This window comes from Pelophylax lessonae (assembly GCF_965119305.1).
Source record: "Pelophylax lessonae genome assembly, chromosome: 2".
Classification (NCBI taxonomy): Eukaryota; Metazoa; Chordata; class Amphibia; order Anura; family Ranidae; genus Pelophylax; species Pelophylax lessonae.
This window is the reverse complement of record NC_138769.1, coordinates 586,806,816-586,812,815: the sequence shown is the minus strand read 5'-3', so window position 1 is coordinate 586,812,815 and position 6,000 is coordinate 586,806,816.

Below are 6,000 nucleotides of genomic sequence, written 5' to 3'. Positions count from 1 at the left end.
ACCAAACCTCTAACGGCCTTCGAAAAGCTTTGCAGTGACCAATCACCTTGTTACAAAACCACCTCACAAGCATACAAGTGGATTCTGTGTACTCCAACACAGTCTCCAGATAAATACAAGAAAATATGGGAGAAAGACTTGGACTGCTCAATTTCAGATAAGAACTGGGAGAAAGCTTGCGTATTCACGCACAAATGTTCATTGAGCACGAAAATCCAAGAAACGGCCTTTAAAATTTTAGTACAATGGTACATTACCCCGGTGAAGCTACAAGCTTGGTCCTCGCAACGCTCCGATCGCTGTTGGAGATGTTTGAAACAGAAAGGTACTTTCGAGCATTTATGGTGGTCTTGCGACTTAATAAAGTCCTACTGGAACAAGATTATTAATCTCATCAAACTCATCACAGGCACCTCCTTGGTTCTCGATGCCGCGTGTTGTCTACTCCATATAAATAATCTCTCATACAAAAACTATAAACAATCCCTAGTTAGACACCTACTAAATGCGGCCAAAGCGGTCATACCCCTTCAATGGAACACACAAAACATCCCCTCCGCCAAAGACTGGGCTGAAATGGTAAAACTTATACATGACATGGAAGAGATCATTGCTATTAAAAAAGAATCGGATGTTACCTTCCATGAAACCTGGAGACCTTGGGTATTCTTTACACTGTCTGATGACTTTCCTAAACTGATAACACACTAACCTGACTCGAGGCCTGGCGGCACAGCCTCTTGAGCTGTTGATCTTTGTTTACCGAATATTATTAATACCTGTTACTTTGCCCTGATTGTAACAGATTGCTTCCTTAAGAATCTCCTCCCCCATACCTACCTTCCCCTAATATCTCTTTCTCTTTTTCTTTTCTTTCTCTTTATCTCTTTCCACTCTGTCTTCCTTCCTCTTGGCCGCTCTGGCCATCTGGTGTAGCGGTCTCTCCCAGTCTACACCAGTACCGGTTACATTAGTTGTTTAATTTGTTGTATGTACGAGAATTTCAGAACATAAATTCTTATTATATATGTCACTCAACTTACGTGCTGAAATGTCTGTTTGCAATCTTTAATGATGTTATACCAAAATGTTTACATCACTGTTTTCATTGTTGAATTTATTCCTCAATAAAGCTTTTATTGGAAAAAAAAAAAAAAAAAGGCTTTGAATAAAAAATTATTAAAATTGTTTTTTTTTTTACATACTTTCACCAGTTAGTACCCCTAATCATCGCTACACCAGTCATATGATGATTCTGTACTGCTCTGGTGACAGTGTGTAGAAAAAAAAAGAAATTATTTTATTTCTTTATTTTTTAAAAAATGCACAAAAAAATTATCATTGCCATGCCTCTTACTATATGCCTTGGACTGTCTACTTTGCAAAAAGGGGTCATTTGAGGGGTGTTTGTAGTGCCCTGGCATTTTAGGGCCTCAAAAAATGAGATAGGCCATCTGTACATCAGGATTGATCAATTTTCAGATACAGTATATACCATAGTTTGTAAACTCAATACCTTTCACACAAAAAAATAGTATACACTGATTTGGGTTATTTATTTATTTTTTTTTTTTTACCAAAGAAATGTAGCAGACACCATTTTGACCTAAAATTATGAAGAAAGATTTTTTGTTTGCAAAATTTTATAACAGAAACAAAGAACTTCCGGTTCCGGCGCTGCATGGAGTAGGTGAGCGCTCTCCAGCTCCCGCGGCGTGCCCTCCGAAAACGGCTTAAAAAACCTGCCCACAGCCCAGGATCAGCCTCTAATCCCCCTCCGGAGGTCCATCGACACCCAGGGACCCGGCGGTGCTATTTTAAGTCCGGCCGAATGGAGCGGTTCCTTGAGAAGGCCGCGTCCCGACCTCCGCCGGCCCCTCCGCAAATTGAGGCCCCGGTCTCGGCCTGCTCCGGCGCGACCGCGGAGTTTCCAGCCATGGACATCACTCCGCCGCAGCCGGGCACGACACAGCAGCCCCCTACACTGGCTCTCTCCTCTGCAGGGCTAGGCACCTCCACAGAGCAAATAGCTCAGGCTGTCGCAGCTCTGCTAAACCCCACCATTGCGGCCTCTGTGGAGAAAGCGGTGGCTGCTGGCATGGCCAGCATAAAGAAGGAGCTGGAGGCACATTCTAAGAGGCTTAATGAGGCTGAATCCCGCTTATCTAATATCGAGGATGAGGTGTATCAAATGCAGGGAACTGAACAGGCTCAGGATAAGCTCAATCGCATCATCATGGATAAGTTGGAGGATCTGGAAAACCGATCGCGTCGGAGCAATCTGCGATTTATTGGGATTCCGGAGAACATTGCCCCCTCTGCCATTCCTGAACTTTGCGCAAAAAAAATCTCCGCTGCCTTGGGGCTACATGGCACGTGTGTGGTCGAACGGGCCCACAAGATGGGGCTATACTCCAAAGACCGTAAAACCCCGCGCCCGATCATTGCAAAATACCTGAATTATGCGGACAAGTCTGCTATCCTACAAAAATTCCGGCAGACTTCCAATTTCCAAATTGAGGGCATGAAAATTCTAATATTTGCGGACTATTCTGTGGATGTCGCAAAAAGACGCAAAGCCTTTCAGACCGTATGCTCAAAACTGCACCAGGAACACTTGAAGTTCACCTTGGCCTATCCGGCGACGTTGCGCCTTCGTGCACCTAACGGCGACCAAATGGCGTTTCAGGATCCAGAGGAAGCGGAAGCTTTTGTTCGCTCACTTCGCCTGGGGGATCAGGGCCCCTCTTCTTCTTCATCTGCTAAAGCCCTTCCTTTTTCCAGACCGCTAGATCAAAGGAGCCCCAGTAAGGAATCTGCCAAACGGCAAAGATATGCCGATGTGGTCAGCTCTGGTCGCCCGAATGTTCACCGTTGATCTGACCCTCCCGACTGTCTCTGATTTGCACTACTGGGTCCATGCCTGGGCCTGTTCCCACTAGGACGTGGGCTTAGAGGACTCGGGGTACTCCCGCCATTCCCTCAGGTTTGATATCTATATTGCTCTGTTTTATTGGCATGTCTCTTTTGTTTGTTCCGATGCCTAGGTATATCGTTTACTGTTTCATGTATTTTTACACTGTGTGCTCCCGCTCTTCTTCCGATTTGTACACCTCGGCTGCCCAGAGTGCCAGAAGGGCTGGGTACCTGAGCCATACTGACCACTCGGACCATTAAGTGGGTTTACTACCCTGGCTGGACTCGGGGGCACGCTTGGTGGGCTGGGCTCCGTGTTGTACACATGCGGAAAAAAGAGAAGTTCTTACTGTTTACATTGTTATTCTGTCGTATTGCATTGTATGTTTATGCTCGGTTTCTCCCTGTTTTCCTACCTTCCCTACCTTCTCCCCTCTCCCCAACGAAGGTGTGCTTCTATCCTCAGTATGCGAGCTCATGGTTCCGAGAGCTGTCTAAGGTCAGACATGTAATTCGGGTGTTTTACATAACACTGCCCCAGGGTAGGGCTAGGCCGACTCTGCATGCTTCCAGTATAATTCCCCTTTTTCCTGTCCCATGCCTATAGTGACGTGGAATGTTAAGGGCCTCCGATCCCCGGTTAAGAGGATGAAAGTCTTGCGACATCTCAAACGGTTAAAGGCGGACAGTTCACCAGAAAACGATGCTCAAGTGTTCTCACACCAGAGCAAACTGAGCAGGGATACCATACAGATGTAGGGAATACACGCATGGAAGACCAGAGTCACTTCACCACTGCCGCATAAAAGTATCCTTCACACACTCTCCTCAATGTAATGGTATTATGGAAAAAGAGAAGGGCTCCAAATAGTGAAGTACCGTCAAAACACTTGCTTTATTAAAACATAAAAATTTTTGCACTCACATGTAAAAGCATATGGGTAGGCATTGAATAGCATGTCTCCGGTCAGAAAGGAAGCCTATCTCGTCCAGTGCACTGGGCTAACTCCACGCCAGCCCAGTCCCTTCCGGGTAGCTCCTCTGCCGTGTCCCGTGATGTCGGATGTGTCGTCAGGTCACGCCCCGACCGGTTTCGTCATGTCCGACTTCAACTGGAGGCGTGACCTGAACGACAACATCCGGCACCTAAATAGCCCTGCTGGAACGCTCTGCGTCCAATCGGCAATGAGGTAAGTAAACCGGAAGTGAACCAGCACCCCGCATTGCGGAACTTCCGACATCAATAACAATAATAGGGAAAACCTGCCATATCATAAAGATTCACTTTGGCACTGAAATATAAATAACAATACAGGTGCTATAATATGGTGAAAAGGATAACATTGTTATTTCTTGGAGTTCTACCCCGTGCCGATATGGATCTGCAGAGCATTGCCAGTAACATTCTGCATAAAAAACAGGTAATCATGGTAAACATAAAAAATGCAACAACCATCTACATTGCACTGATCAGTACCCCCATAGTGAAGGTTCCAATGCAATGTCTATTAGAAATGATAAAAAACATATAAAAAGCATATTTAAAAAATATATTTAAAAAAGCACACCACTGGAATCCAAAATATAGATTGAGACAAATCAATCGTACTCCAGTACCATTCTAGGGGTAAATGAAAGAGGCAAGATCATGAATCGCTAATATAGCAATTCAAGTCTAACTCTATATTTAACCCCGTCGGTGCGAGGGCCTGGGTGAGGAAAATCCACTTAGTCTCACATTTGGATAATTCCCTCACCCAATTTGACCCCCGCCACGACGGGGTAACTCTCTCAATGCCCCAGAAGTGAAGGCTTCTGGGATCCCTCTGATGGAATTGACGGAAATGTGCGGGCACATTGTGGTCGCGATTTCCTTTCAAAATGTTGGTGATATGCTCACCTACTCTGACTTTTAGGGCCCGCTTAGTACGGCCAATATAAACTAAATTACAAGGACACATCAGTCCATAGACCACATGTGTGGTGTCACACGTAATTAAGCTTTTGATTTTGAAGGATTTATTGATAGCTCGAACCATGAAAGAGTCCCTCCTCTTGAAATTGGTCGGTGTAAATGAACAGGCTCTACATCTTCCACAGGTGAAAGACCCCTTCATGTTCGGAAAGAAGGAGACGTTGGGAGGGTCTAGTACTTTCTTTACAATTTGGTCACCAAAATTTGGGGCTCGCCTATATATAAACGATGGTTTAGCTGGTAAAGCTGAACATAATGTTCTATCCATCTGCAATATAGGCCAATGGTGTCTAAAGATTTCCTCTACCTTTTTGTAGTCATTAGAAAAGTCTGACAAGAAGCTCCATTGTTTAGGATCATCATCCAACCTAACAGGTTTAGCCGCAGGTCTTAATGGTCTGGGGGCATTGCCTATTCTGGTGATTTCTTTATTTATTTAAAAATCTAGTCCTACGCGACCTGCAGGCCTTGGAACCTGGGTTTGAAATAACCAAGAAGTATAAACATATACAGGAAGGCCTAGATTCGCTAGAATCTCGTAAAGAGATTATCATCCGTCCAGCTGACAAGGGTGGAGGAGTGGTGGTGATGGACAAGCAATTCTATCACGATCAAATCATAACTATGTTAAGTGACACTACAACTTACACTAGATTATCAAAAGACCCGACAGGTGACTTTGCAAATGATTTGAAACGTTTGGTAGAATCGGGTTTCAGGGACGGTGTCCTGACAAAGAAGGAACGCAACTTTCTAACACCGAGTGTGTGCCGGATCCCGATTCTATACACGTTACCTAAGGTCCATAAGGACCCAACTAACCCTCCTCCACGCCCAATTGTGAATGGGATTGGTTCAGTCAGTGCTAGACTGGGCCAATACTTGGACCAATTTTTACAGAAAAGTGTGGTACAAACCAAGGCCTTTCTGAAGGACACCACGGATCTTCTTCTCATGCTGGATGGTGTGGTACTTGGGGACGACTCGCCGGTCTTCCTAGTGACGGCCGATGTGTCGTCCCTGTACACCATCATCCAGCATGATGATGCTTTGTTGTCCTTAAATTGGGCACTTAGCCAGAGGGAGGATCTTCCTCGAGAACAGAAAGT